The following is a 15,706-nucleotide window of genomic DNA, read 5'->3' as shown; positions in this document are numbered from 1 at the left end:
TCTCATATTATAAGACATGTCTTATATTTATTTTTTCCTCAAAAAAACACACTATGGCTTATTTTCAAGGGATGTCTTATTTTTTCCCTCCTCCTCCTGCCGCGGCCAGCATTGCTGCTGCGCCTATCACTATGTCTTATTTTTGGGGTATGGCTTATATTCATTGAATGCTTAAAAATCCTGCTATGGCTTATTTTATGGGTATGTCTTAAAATATGAGAAACAGGGTAAGTGGAGTTTTTATTTAGACATCGGTTCCAAACATTTCAAACATACATTCTTAAGTGTTTCTTTAAATAAGAGTTTATTTTATTTTATTTCTATTGCATTGTTTTCTCTTCAATACGTTTCACTGATTTTGTATGTTTTAAATATAGTTTTCATTCACATTATAAGCTACTTCAAGCTTTGGAGGAGGAACACACAAGTAAGTAAGTAAGTAAGTAAGTAAGTAAGTAAGTAAACAAACAAACATAGACCATTGCTGTCATAAATGGTTGGAGCAGCTTCATAAAGGCAGTTACAGCTGCTAATTTCCTTTTGAGTTGCGTGCAAAAGGGTATGCTATGACAAATGTATAATAGCAAATACCAAGCATTTTTATTTGTATAAATATATATCCATTTTTTAAAGGATTTGGGTTACAATATAACAAGACATCTCTCCTGATTGTCCAGCTAATAAACGGAACTGTCTCACAATCAGTGGGAAGCAAACAAATGACAATTGCAAAGCTGAAGAGAGAGAGAGTGGGGGGCGGGGTGGGCGAGGGATGTTATTTTGAAGCTAGGATGCTCCTCAGAAGCTTCAGCCTTAATAACCAAAAAGCTGTGTGCTGAGGGCTACTTCTCTAGTTACTACTTAAGTCAAATCCAATAAAAGTTAATGGGGGATTGCTGGCCTAAAACAAGTCAGCAATGCAGTGCTGTTGCAAAACAGGGAAATGCTATACGACAAATCTGAGTTCACTGCAATGTAACCCAGATCTACTTTTTTCTGCAGTCCAAGGAAATGTGATAAGCTTGCTAAAACAAACAAAACAGCAGCAGCAGCAGCAGCAACAACAACAACTGTGGCATATAGCCACGTTTTCATAGAATCATAGAACTGTAGAGCTGGAAAGGACCTGGGGGTCATCTTGTCCAAACCCCTGCAATGCAGGAATCTCAACTAAAGCATCCAGGACAGATGGCCATCCAAACCTCAGCTAAAATTAAGTAGAGTCCACCACCTTCCAAGAGAGTCCTTTCCACTGTCAAAGAAGCTCTTACCATCAGAAAGTTCTTCCTGATGTTTAGTTGAAACAAATAACATGCTTTTGAATTGTTGACGGTGAATAATGGTTTCCTATATTTTTCTGTACAGTATTGGTCTTCATCTGGTGGATCAATGTCCTCAATTGGTCATTGCCCTGACCTAAGACATACTTCAGCACCATTGCATTTTATTTGGCTCAGGGTGTATATATATATATGCAAAGAAGATGGGAGGCAAGAGAAAAGCAAGGGAACATTAGAGAGGGAAAATGTTGATCAAGTTTGTTTACAGTCAAGGGTTAGCACAAAACAAGGAGAATGTAAAAATACAGAACAAACAACGATAATAGCTACATTTCACTTCAAAATGAAGAGGACAGCATAGGAAAAGAAAAGGTAGGTATATATGGTTAAAAAGTGGGCTTCTTGTGGCACATTGTACTTAAAGCTGCTTGAATCCTGATCTGCAAAGATTTTAAACTACAACAACTACATTAACCAGAACAGAGCTCAAAAGCAATTTTCATGGCTTTCCAAGTAGTGAATATGCAAAAAAAAAAAACACCTTAAAAAAACCCTGTATAAAGTCTGAGAAAGTCTCCCCCCACCCTGTACAACAAAAATAGAAGTAGCCATTCCTTCTCCCACAACTAGCAGAGATTCCAAAATGTTGAACACAGATTTTCTTGCTAATCTTAGCCTGCTCTACAAAATGATGGCCTGATTATGCCTAAAGAAGAGCAGTATTCCACTGCTGGCATTACAGAGAAAGCAGTAAAGGCAAAACAGAGGAAATGTTACTTAGGCTTTTTTTTTTTAAAAAAGGAACTAAATCACCCTTATTCAAAAAGGGCAAATGTATTGAATTCTTCATTATTAGTGCTTAATACTAATTACTAAGAAATATACCAGGCAGACCTTTCAGAATTATTTTCCAATGCAGTATACATATAAAAACATGAGGGAAATTCCCCCCAGTAAATGCATGAATGAATGCATAAAAAATGATGCAGAAGGGAGCTAGGGAACTAGGCAGATCCATCTACTCTTCAGGACAGGAGCCGAGATAAACAGAAGATCTCAGTTAAACCCCACTGCTTGTTGAAGCAAGTTCTTTGCATGGAACTTTCCAAGGTCCTGCATCTCCAGTCAGTCACAACCTGCCTGCCTAAGCTGCTCTCGTGGGCTCCTGTGACATTCCAGGTACTGTTCTTAATTTAATTTATTTTTTGCCTGTGTACACATTGATTCTAAAAACAGTAATCACAGTTCATTTGCTTTTTTCCTGGAAAAAAAATACAGCTTCTCGTAATGTAGCAACACATTTTCCCTTGCAACTAATCCTTCCAGAATCGCAAAAGAACACAGTACCCTGCTCTTTCCCTCCTTATTTAAGAGTGTAACGTCTGGTGCTCTGTGAAGTGAACTAAGGAATCAAACATGTAGAAAATAATTTAAAAACCAACCCTTTCAGAATGGTGTCGATGGTTACCCTGGAGGTCTAGCCTTGTCGATTCCAACCACTCCTCTGGGCCTAATGGGTCTAGCTTTGGCCTGACAGGCCATCTGTCTTTCTGAATCTATTTCTACCTTGTGCACAGGCAGTTCTACTGGCCTGTGCTTGACATTTGGTGCAGAAATGCTGTGGGCCTTTTTACGGCTACATAGAGAGTCTCCCACAACTAATTATTCACACTATATCCATTTCTCAGTGAAAAGGCAGCATCCCCCCTCCCGGTTTTATTGATTATGCCAGTGTGAAAGAAGGAAAGGAGGAGATGTACATGTGAGAGGAAAAGAGCAAAAATCGTTCTCAATTGCTAATGCAAATTCTTCTGTTTAATATGTAGTTTTAGACTTACTTTAACAATTGCAATCCAATACATTTCAATACATCTAAAAATGCTGCAGTGGAATATTGATTATTATTATTTTTGGAATGGTGGCAAGCTGTCTCCTAGCAAGCAATGATCTGGCCTGCATGAAGACTAGATGTGGAAAAGGGAAGAATGGTTTCACACTTAAGATGAGTGTACTGCCATGAATAATATGTGTAATTTGTCGTATTTGTTGACATATTCCCCAAGTGTCTTTTCAAAAGACTATTGCATTTTATCACAAGTTTCTTTTGCAGTAATGTGATGTTGGCTTGCCCAGGGACAGCTCCATTTTGGTCTGAAGTTGCTTGTCAGGGGGCTGGCCAAGACAGGACAGATAAGAGGTTTGGCCCCTGGATCCACTGCAGGATCCAGGGGCCTAGGAAGCTCTGGGCTCAGGTTGGGAGAGCCCGAAGATCCTGGAGAGAGTCTTAGCTGTGGGTGAGTGTTTCTACCCACCCTGTTCCATCTTCCCATCAGTCCCTACAGCATGAGGACTCCACCTCCATTTCTGGAGTTGCCAGAGTCTTGAGTCTGGTTCATTGGTGGCCTATTCCACTGTCAGTTCCATCAACCATATCCATGCCTGCCTCTCCAGGGAACACTGTTGCCCTGCCTGTCCTGTCCACCTGAGGAAGCAGTGACACACCACCAAAAGCTGGTGATTTTGGTTTCATTTTGTTGTTTTCATTTCCTCCCCCCCCCCACTTTAGTAAATTTGCAAAAAGGAAAAGAAAATAATTGCTACCGCCAAGAAAGTAGTGTAACACAAGAAGAGAACTGCTGAAGTATTACTAGGAGTTAAAAATGCCATATAATTGCCAGCCTTATTTTAATATATTATATTTTACACTGAATATCCTCTATTTTTATCTGATGTGAAATCATAATTACATACTGCAAGTCTTTTGGACAGAGAAGAACTCCAAGGGGAAAAAAACCAAAACAATATATATTTGATATTCATTAGCTAAGATGCTCAGAAAATATAACTTTTTGCCAAGTTTAAGTAGTCAACGATAAGAAGCTGCTGATGAGTAACTAATATGGACTAGCACATTCTATTAGTAACCTGTACTGTTATTCCCTTCCAAGCTTTCCAAGCAGGTTGCTATCAGAGTGGGTGGATCATCCATCTGATTTGTAAAGATGCTGTTATGCTTGCATTGCTAATTGCTTTTTCACATACATAGAATATTAAGCTTTTTACTTTCTTCTCCCTTTTCAATGGAGCCAACTGTCCAAATCAAGTGCATCAAGATCCAAAATCTTGACCCCTGCAACTGGATGCGCAAAAGAAAATGAGCCAAATTACCATTTCATGTATTTGGAAAGCTTTGTCCCCAAGCCATACAAGTGACATTTATTTAAATTGCATGATTTAACAGGTGTGCACATGTGTGTGTGTGCTGCTAGCTGACTTGCCCTGGAAATTCTTTAACATATAAGCTTGCTTAAGATTAACCACAGACTTACAAAAGTATTTTTTTACTCTCTATGATATGGGTGATATCCAATGATAGTCATAGTCAAATTAGACCTACTATCAATGAACCTGTTCTGAGTATGACTACCATTGGGTATCACTCAATTTCTTAATGACAAGGTATAAAGATAATTCCTGCTAGGATTCAGGATTTTCACAAGGATGATAAATTAGCACAATCTACACTCTATTTTTATTTAAAATATTGATCACTTTCAGTGATAAATCCCTAATGAATTTACAACAGAATAAAACGCATCAGACATAAAACAGCAAAGTATTAAAAGTGAGCAGATAAAATTATCCTTTAGAGGGGATTGCTACCCCATAGAGAGCAAGTAATTGACTACCACCATCACACCCATAAAAAAGACTCAAGATACAACGTATGTTTCAAAATAGGTTATAAAAGATTAGAGGAACTGCACAAACCAATTAACAAGATCAACCAAATCAAAGTAGTCCAAGCAGGAGTTATCCAATAAGGGGAGAATCTGATTTCCACCCCCCATCTCCTGAGTCATGTTTATAGCCATAATCTGTGACCATGCAGCCAAGGACTGGAAATAAATCGCCCCTCCCTCCCTTGTGACCCTGACATGCACAACAGGGGCTCTGCTGCCCAGTGTTCACCACACCTAAAAGAAACCCCCAGGAATGGAATGGGCTAGCACACAGTTTATGAGCTTTGACCTAAAACAAACTGAGCTCTCACAAGGATGTAGTGAGGTAAAAAAATGATTGGGTACATGACTGTGAGTCCTGTCACCTGGAAATGACTGTAATTTACCACCTGCAGCTTAAATACCTCTTAGCATATTTGCTGGCCACAACAAAGTCAATTCCTCAGCAACAGAAATATATTTACAAAAGCATGCAGTCTGGGAAACTGTTGCAAATTTCCTTATTAATTCACCTTTTTTATTATTAATGTATCTAAAAACAAATTGAGATGCATTTCTATCCAGTTAAGCCCAGTCTGATTTTACCTTTCTGGTCCTCTTGCTGGGAAACCACTGCAGTGCCTTGCCAATCAGTGGGGAAGTTCTCTAAGTTTTTCTCTGAATTCTTGCAGACTGTACATCTGTTCACAAACTCATCCATAATTTGTATATCACTTTCTTTTTGTTATTTTAAAAAACACACACCAGCGGTTTGAATGAAAACGATAAACCGAAATATCAACTCACCAAAAGGAAAAAAAGAGAAAACAATCTTAATCAATAAACCCTAATGGGCAAAAAGTTTGCAGCAAAAGGAGGTTGACAGCTAGATAAAGATAAACCTAAGAACATTCATATGAAGCAATCTATGAAATTTTTGATTGCACATGCATAATCTTCACAACTGGAGGTGCTGGTGGACTATAGGCTAGCTATTTTGAGTGGAATGCATAGATCACTGTAATATATCATATACAGGATCAGGGTGTTGTCAAAGTTGGAAAAAAAGCAACAATATTCAGGATCTCATCAAGTTTCAAGGTTACTTTACATGGGGGAGGAGTTGACAAATATGCCCGGGAAAGGCCCCTTTTTGGTGAAACTGCAGCCAAATCAGGTTTAAGGAGGAACAGCCAGATATTTTGTTGGTATGGAAGGTTGTACTGCTGCAGAGAAAAGTTGATCTGCATTGAGAAAGGTATTCTGCATCGACTGTGTAACATCTGTATACACCTTTATTCTACAGAAGTGATTCCCCATCACCCCCCTCACAGACCACTTGAAAATTGGTAATGGTCTTGGTGGACCATTTAATGATTTTTCAACCTGTTGTAGCAATTGCAATGCCCTGTGCTAGATGCTGTAAGAATTTTAGCTGTGTTTTTATTACTTCTTTTATTTCTTATATTGTGTTACAACCTGCCTTCCATAAAATTTAAACTGTAGTACAATAAAAAACTAGACAAAAAAGCAATAAAAATATAATTTGAAATCAATATGAATTTTTAATATTGACATGCCACAGACCACCCAAACAATGCTCGCAGACACAACCATTGGTGATCAATGAACCAAAGCTTGGAAATCCCGATTCTATAGCCTGGCAGTGGTTGTTTTCATCCACCCCTCCACAAACAAGAAGATTACATTTCAATTTGATTTTTCACTAACTGTTACGGACTGTTGCAATGTAGACAGAAGGAGCAAATTTGGTTTCTTTACACAACCCACAGAGTTTAAAAACTACAACTATCCATAACGGAAAGAGAGAGGACACAACAGAAAAGTGGCCTTTTGAAATAGTGGTCCAGAAAAACATTCCTCTACAGTGCATCACAATATTCAAAGCATATCAAGACACAGTAATGCCCAGTTTATTACACACTGGTTATTTCAGAACAAGAAAGTATGAATAAGTTTAGCCGAAAGGTCAAATAATACTGCCATTCTGTGTATGTCTACACAGAAGTAAGCCCCACTGGGTTCAATAAGACTCACTCCCAGATTAGTTGATACAGAATTGCCACTTAAATGGAAAACAACAATAATGATGCTTCCAGCCGTTAAAGGCAGTTGCCAAGATTATTTATGCATGTTATTATAGGAAGTTTTCAGAATGTAATTGCATCTCATTTTAGTCTTGTTTTATTCAGATTAGTTCATTTCTTTAACTTCTGGTTCACTTATCAACTGTTTAATTTGGAAAACATCCCGCAGAATATTTTGCAATTCATGGATCCTGCTTTTTCCTTCACCTTTCTGAAGATATTTGAAGTATTAAGGAAATGGAGTGTGGAAATAAATCCCGAAGATTTCCTGTTGTATTTGTTATAAAACAGAATGCCATGGTTCTAAATATCAAGGAGGAAATCATTTCTCACAGATGTAGTCCAAAGGAAATTATCCATTATAGAGCCAGTCTGCATTTCTTTTTATAGCTGCTCTAATTGTTAAACAAGCAAAGTTGTGGAATGCTTCAGTATCCTACTAATTCCATACTGGATTAAAGTTCTTTTAAACTCCACTGATTTTTAATTATGCTGCTGATGAGAGTCCCAAATACTTCCAAAGCTAAGCTCTTCAGATAAATTGCTGCAATTCCAACCACCACCTCTCTTTCCTCTATACCAGACCTCTGGGTCCTCTTTCCTATGCAGTCTTGAGTGCTCTCAAGTCCACTTCCTTAGAAGAGCATATGCAATATAGCATTGGAATCCTTAATAAGAGAAGTAATGTCAACTGGATTATGCATCAACTGGATACCAGTGAATTCAGGCAAAAGAAAAGGGGGCACACTAGCTGTGAACTGCAACAGATGCTATCCAGCATGCCAACACTTGTCCTTCAGTGCCACAAGAGGCCCTGGAGCTGACGATCAAAACCAATTCTGCTGCTTTAATTGTTGAAGACTCATTGAATCTGTTCATCTACAGATGCCCTACTTTCACCCTTCCATCCCTACTAGCTAATCAAGAGGTTGTAAGCAGAGACCGGGTTCACTTTTGCCATCAGTTGGCAAACAACAATCCTGACTCTTCCCAGCAGCTGATGTTCAAACTAGTAAATGTAGCAGTGTGCTACTAATGCTGCCTTCTTCCTGCCATTGTACAAGTGGTGTGATTCAAGAAAATATATCACATACTGTACAGTGGTACCTTGGTTTATGAACACAATTGGTTCCGGAAGTCTGTTCATAAACTGAAGCATTCATAAACTGAAGCGAACTTTCCCATTGAAAGTAATGGAAAGTAAATTAATCCGTTCCAGATGGGTCCGCGGCGTTCGTAAACCGAAAATTCATAAACCGAGGTGTTCATAAACCAAGGTTCCACTGTATATAGATTGTTCTCCTTGCTATTATTTAATGGTTTTCATTAACCAAGGGACCGTCAGCATTCCATATTATCCCAGAGGGGCAGTTGTTCCAGCCTGTTAAAACAAATATTTAAAAACATACTGTGGCACTTTGAAGACTAATAGTGTTTTTCTGGACTACTGAAATGTATGCAATACGCACAGCATATTTGCAACCATTCACAACAGCATAATTGTCAATAATAATATCTTCCTAAATTTGCTGTGCTAATCTTAATACCTGCAGTGGGAAAAGAAACCTTGGTTCTGGCAGTCTGAAACACATACAATTGCAATCAATGAGATTTATTTCTGAACTTCCATGCTGGGGTCTTGTTTATGTTATGGGGAGGTTGTGGGGGGGGGGGGAGAATACTGCCTTTTGGTCATATTATTCAGAATTCCTCAGTGCACCAACTGGGCAGAATTTTATGACTTTTGTGTAGTGAACAAAATTTGGAGACTCAGAATGGGAATTCATCTGCTGCCTGTCATCACATCATGTGTCAGCTGCATGATGCCCTGAGCAACATGCATGCCTTTAGCCTGTTCTAATTTTAGTTTTGATTTATTCATCTTCGCTCATTTCTTTTGTTCTTGGGTCACTTCATTCATCTGCAGTGATTGAAAAACAACACAAGTACAAATAAAGGAATGCTTGCGAGCCATGGTAGCGCAGAACATGATTCTCCACAAACAGTCATTTGTTACAAGGTTGTTTTAATTAGCTTTTAAAGGACAAGGCCAGTTAATAACCTAGAGAATATACTTGTCACAATTCACATTCTCCTCAAGAGGTAAGCAACATAGACAAAGGAAAGCAAAACATAGATATTTCGTCCAACATTTGTGAGAGCACAGAACTGAATATTCCACTGGTTATGCCTTCATAGAAGCATTATAAAAAACACTATTAAAATCATAGAGGGGTATTTAATAGGCACATGTTGATTTGCGTTGAACTGCTGGGCAAATGGTAGAGGTTAGAAAAATTACCGCATCTTATAGGTATGCTTTCCTCAGCAGTGAATTGTTTTGCCCCCAAACTTTGGAACATAAGCAAATACGTAATAGCACCACTTTAGTTAATTAATCCACATTTATCTTACTAAATTCAAAATGAATTTACATAAGGAAGGTTTCTCTCAACAGCTTCATTTTTGAGCAGAAATCAACAAGCACTAATGCAAGTCTCAGTCTAATGATGTTCATTCCCCACCTGCACTAATTTCAAAAATTTCACTAGATGATTGGCGGAAAAGTCAGCAACCTCATTTTGGATGCAATTTCCTAAACAGTGCTTTTTTAAAATGACCACAACCACCACCACAACAACCTGAGAGTTGGCGAGAAAATGATTTGGAAGTGCTATTTCAAATACTGCTGGATAAACAATGATAAATAAAGCCATTTACTGTTTCTATAACATTTAAAATTGTTTAAGGTGATATTATTATGTTTAACTTCTGGTGGTGAGTATGCACTTTTAGATAATGTTGTATTGGCAAGAAGCCAGGATGGATAGGCAGGCATTAGGGCTCTCAGGTCTGGAAGAAGAAGTTGCATCAGATCACTTCTAGGAAATATGAATGTTTATGGGAAGTGGCAACCTTGCCCCCATGATTGAGAGGGCTGGGGCCATGCAACATCAGCAAGCCCTGGGTGCACACATAGCATCAGCACACCCTACAGCACACCCCGCATGGCATGCTGCCAGGAGTTATATTTTAACCTGGTCTCGTACTTTCTCACCAAAAATGCCATTAGCAGCATTCCAAAGTGCAAGGGCAATTGCAGAAAACGTCCATTTTCTGGTAAACACCCTGTGATATTCTGTAGGGTGTGTTGCCACATGTAAAATTTCTGCATTTTATTATCTAAGTGATCTTTCAGATTTGCAAAGAGGCAGGCAATCCTTTGGGTAACCTGGCTCTGGGTTGTTGCTGTTTTTGAAAATCATGTATCTGCTTTGATTTAAATAGGTATTTCCAATTTACTTTATTTTGGGTCTGACTCTGGTCTCTCTGGTTACCACAGCAGATTCAATGAAGCAAGCTCAATACTGCCAGTTAAAGAACCTATTTTTGCCTGGAATAACAGCAGCTAAAAAAATCTTCCCAGGGCACAGAACAGGAATTAAGCTACTATATGTGGCTGGAACTTTCCTTTTTCAAAAGGAGGATCAGAGTGAAAATTATCAGATGATTTATAACAGATGATCTCCTTGAAAAATTCACTGTGCAGCATTAGCCAAAACATTTTAGGAATATCATTTGTAGAGTCAACGAACCTCTAATATGTAGCATATAAAGCAGCTTTGAACTGGATTGGGGGGTCATGATGTATTAATTATTTGGTTACTCACACAGTGGCTTAGATGTAATTGTACAAAGTTTAAGGCATCAAATTGTGTAGCCCAGCTCTCCATAAATCTCAAGTTCCAGAATGTTAGAGTTTGTAGTTGATCTTAAATCCTTGTTAAAATGGAAACCTGGCTAGCATTAACTGTGCTGAATAGCAGTACCGACACAACACTTGACAATGGTTGAGATTAGCAGAAGAAAATTTGGAGGAATCTGTGTTTCAGGACATACAGTGATTCTGTAGCAGTGTAGCCCTATGGTTTCCAATGTGGCACACTTTGATACTAAGCAAGGGCATTGCCTCTCCCAATTTTCGTAAAAAAAAATGACTTTTATTGTTGCTTTCTTGTTTGCAAAGGTTGCTTGTTTTGAGATGGGTTAGGTATTTTTCCTGGGGTTTGTGTGTGAGTTATTTTGTGGTGCTTCTTAGATTTCCAAATATACCCCAGGCCCAAAATGCTTGGGAACCACTGCTGTAGCCAGAGGCACCAGGTTTCAAAGTAGAATGTGGGGGTTGACTTTATGCACCTGACATCAAGACATTGGGGGAGCCCCCAGGAGATGGTGCCCCTAGCTGTAGCCCATTCCCAACACTTTAACCATGGTAGAACACTTAATTTATTTTTATCAAATTAAATATGTATGTTAAAAGTGAGCTCTTCCGTGAAAGCAGCAATAGTGTTATTTATTTACCCTGAGATAGAAAGTTTGGCCAAATCATTACAATGAATACCATCAGTAAGAAAAGCACAGCCCTTGCCTATGTTTCTTCATGCAAACTGAATATTAATTCAAAATTAATATTTCATTTTTATGTAATTGGCCATAGCAGAATTTTAAAACATCATATCATAGACAAAATGCCACACTCAAATCAAGAGAGTTTTAAATGGGAATCTGCCACCAACAACGTTGATCAGAAGCAGTGGCAAACCTTTTCCTTTTCCTTGGAACTCAACACTAACTTATGCCAACTACTGATACTGATGAGGTGGTATTGCCCAGTGCCCACAAGCTGCTGGGTGGCACATCTTTGTTGCACAAAAAAGGTATTCTTGGCTGTTGATGTAGCAATGATTACTGAGGGCATAGGCACAAAATCAAACAACTTTGCATCATGTCCTAGGAATCAATGACACGTGAAACTACAGAAGCCCAAGCCTGCTCTTGCCCCCAGAAAATTGAGCTGCCCAATATATACACTTTCACAACTATGCCCATGTTTTTTGCAACTTTTTTTTTGAAGTTTGGAGACAAAAAAATGAACAAAATGCAGGCAGAGTTTGTGTCTCAGCATTTAAGGTAACAGCTTACATTGGGCAACTAGTCAGAATTCAGAATGAACTGGGTAAGACACCAAGTTCAATTTTAGACCGATTTTTATAAACAGAGGTTTGTGTATCTCTCTGTGTATGTGTGAACTTGCCTTTAAAATAGGTAATAAGCAGGTCAGCAGTGAAGATGGCAATTAAATAAAAACAAATTCAAAGATAGAGCATGACAATTTTAAATTATTCCAAAGGTGCACATAACCATCAGGTTTTCTGAACACGTACAAATATTGCTTATAAATGGGGATAATCCTGTTTGCAGCTAGTTATATAAGCTGAGCATATATATGAGTAATAAGCATGAGCTGTCAAGCCCTTAGCAAGTTAGTTTACTATCTTGCCTTGTGTCTCAAAACATATTATCACCAAAGGGCTGGCTTCTGTTGCCCCTATGATGCAAAACAAGAACACTTTAGAAAATATACTTTGTAACTTGCATATTACAAAGCACAACTAATGCAACTGCCTAATTTCAGTATAAATATGGCTTTGCATATTTTTGGATTAAACTGTCCACCCTCCAAAATTGGCTTGTGGGGAGTGTGAGGGTGGGGAATCCCCATAGCAGCGCATTGAATTCACACACAGTGTGACATTGAATTCTGCCCTATGACTATGCTTTTGTCAGGTTTCACTATTTTTTAAAATGTGCTACATAATAAAAGAGTACATAATAAAGTACAGATGTGATACTGCCTAAACCTATTCTGTGATGATTGTTCACTCCTCTTCCTCCTTCTTTGTTTGGTAATGTCTTAGCTAAGTAAGATTGTCTTCCATGAACAAGGTCTTAACAGTGAGTCTGTAAGACATGGGTCCCCAAACTCAGGACCGGGGGCCGCATGTGGCCCAATCGCCTTCTAAATCTGGCCCACGGAAGTTCTGTGAATCAGCATGTTTTTACATGAGTAGAATGTGTCCTTTTATTTAAAATGCATCTCTGGGTTATTTGTGGGGCATAGGAATTCATTCATATTTTTTCCCAAAATATAGTCCAGCCCCCCCACAAGGTCTGAGGGACAGTGGACTGGCCCCCTGCTGAAAAGGTTTGCTGACCCCCTGCTGTAAGATTTTGGCCAGCCACAGCTAATAAAGAGATAAAGAGTTGCCTTGATAGAATGGATTGTGGAAACTATCACTTTTTTTTTTAAGAGATTGATAATTTTGATATCCCTAAAGTCTGCTGGGATCTCCTCTCTTTCCCATATTTTTTTCGATGAGCTTGTGAAGTTGTTGTGTAAGTTCAATCCCACCCACTTTGAAGACTTCGGCAGGTCTCCCATCAGGTCCACTGGCTTTGTTGTTTTTCATTTGGTTAATAATTGTACACCACTCTCCCAGAGAACCTCAGCAGCTATGGGGGAGTTGTGGTTAAGGGGATGCAGATAATGTTCTTTCCAATGCAGTGCAATAGCTTATTTATCATTTAGAAGTGTGGTACTGTCTGTTGAGCGTAGGGGGCATATGCCATGATTTATTGGCCCATAGATGGTCTTTGTGGCTTTAAAGAAACTCTGTGCATCGTGAGTGTCGGCTAAGTCCTGGAACTCTTGAGCTTTTTTTAATCCGCCAGCTGTTCTTTAGTTCTCTGGTTCTTCTTTGAACCTCAGCCTTAGTGTTAGCATAGGCTTTTTTCATAGTGGCACAGTTTCTATCTCTTTGCCAGATCTGAAAGGCCTTCCTTTTTTGTCAATAATGCATTCAATCTCACTATCATTCTCATCAAACCAGTCCTGGTGTTTATTGGTTTGGTATCCAATAGTTTGTTCACAGGCTGTAAAATTGATGTTTTTAGCTTGGTCCAGTGTTCCTCAGGGAACTCTGAAAGCAGGTGGTCCTTAAGAGTCATTTGGAAGCAATCCAGCTTAATAGGATCTTGAAGGGCTTGAGTGTTCTTTATGCACCCTGGTTTCCTTCCTTGAAGCCTGCATTGAGGTATAATCTTGATAGCCATTGTGGAACGTATTAATCGGTGATCTGTCTAGCAGTTGTCGGCACTCGTCATAGCTCTGGCAAGGAGCACATCATGACTTCTGGTGCCTCCATGATTTATTTATTTTATCAAAAGAGTGTGTTGGTAAATAATCAGGTTGTGCGCTGCACATATAGTCAAAAGTAAGATTCTATTCTGGTTGCTGTTGCCAATTCCTTCTTTTCCAATAGTCCCAGGCCACAGTTCAAAATCTTGCCCAACTATTGCATTAAAATGCATTTACCTGCCCACTCATACAGATATTCCCTTTTCAGTCTGGAAGTAATGATAGCACTATGTTTGCAGTGTTTTAAAAAAGAAAAAGAAAAAATTAACTACAGTGAGCGTTAAACTAAGTTGAAACCATGATCAGAGATTTGGGCAATTTTTAGTAAGAATATTAGTGATGAGATAAATGTTTGCCACAGTTAAAACTAAAGTGGGGAAATAAGTGCACAGGAATAAGTCTGTGAGAAGTTCTGTATTGCCAAACTATGGTTCTGTTACTAGGCAGTGTTTTATCTTCATTAGAGAGTGAAGGGTTATTCACATTTCCATTTACTGTGGCTCCAGTGTGCGCCTATTGCTGTTTGTCTTAAGCTAGGTTCACATGATGTTAGCTACAATCAATCTGCATCCAGTGGCTTTAAGAGGAATACTGCAATTTGATGCACTTTCCCTCAAACCAGCTTCCACCTGATTAAAAAATGCAAGCTGGCATTCCATTGTAATGTGAAAAATATGTATTATGATGATCAGGCCACTTTTGTGAATGCACAGATGACGGAACATGCACAGATGAAAGTGTCACTGACTTAGGGAATGAAATTATGGGGAGAAACCATCCCCGCTCCTGCCCTGATATGAACAGTTGCAGGAGAAATCGACTTGGAGACACAGCGGGGGGTGGGGGTGGGAACAATGACCTTGCAGCATTTCAAGAAACTAATGTGAACTCATAGAATCTGCTTTGCCCTTTCATACTTTTTTCTTATATTTAACAGAGAAAAATCACCAGGAAATAAGAGAACCTTATAATGCTTCCCTGTTTATTCCTAAAAGCATACAGAATGAGCCTTAATGCAGAAAACAGGATAAAGATGAAGGCAGGATCAGTTTCTTCCTACCGATCTGAGCTAGTTACCCTAGGATGCTAACACACTTGCTCTGAGACTCTGTTGGAAGCCGCCCAGAGTGGCTGGGGAAACCCAGCCAGATGGGCGGGGTATAAATAATAAATTATTATTATTATTATTATTATTAACACACTTTGTTTTTAAGTGTATGCTTAAATCTATGCAGCAGGGAGTCCTAATGTTGTTTCCTTGGAAAAGCGTCATCAACAGTTTGCTTCTCCACATTCCATGGCTAAGCTTGAAAAAACAAGCATGCTTTACTCCTCCCCCAGCCCTCTTCTTGCTACACTACCCAGATCTAAGTGTGTGGTTTATCTCTCTCCAGAAGAACCATGAAAGAGTAAACCCAAGAACTAACTTTGGTTATAGCTGCCCAGCTGGATTTAGGTTTGATGAGGTCCTAAGCTACTGAAGGTAATGGGGCCCTTTATATAGCAGGCGGGGCCCATTACTTACCGGTACATCATAGGAGCCTACACAACACAAAA

The 15,706-nt window shown here is 38.9% G+C and overlaps 1 protein-coding gene across 3 annotated transcripts in view; it reads right to left on the bottom strand.

The window, feature by feature from the left end:
* Nucleotides 1-15,706, bottom strand: part of GABRB2 (gamma-aminobutyric acid type A receptor subunit beta2) — a 99,614-nt gene that overhangs the window by 71,522 nt on the left and 12,386 nt on the right. The gene's annotated exons all lie outside the window — the stretch shown is intronic.

Source organism: Zootoca vivipara, chromosome 2, assembly GCF_963506605.1.
Source record: "Zootoca vivipara chromosome 2, rZooViv1.1, whole genome shotgun sequence".
NCBI lineage: Eukaryota > Metazoa > Chordata > Lepidosauria > Squamata > Lacertidae > Zootoca > Zootoca vivipara.
The sequence above is the reverse complement of the archived record's forward strand: the minus strand, read 5'-3'. Positions and strand labels throughout refer to the sequence as shown.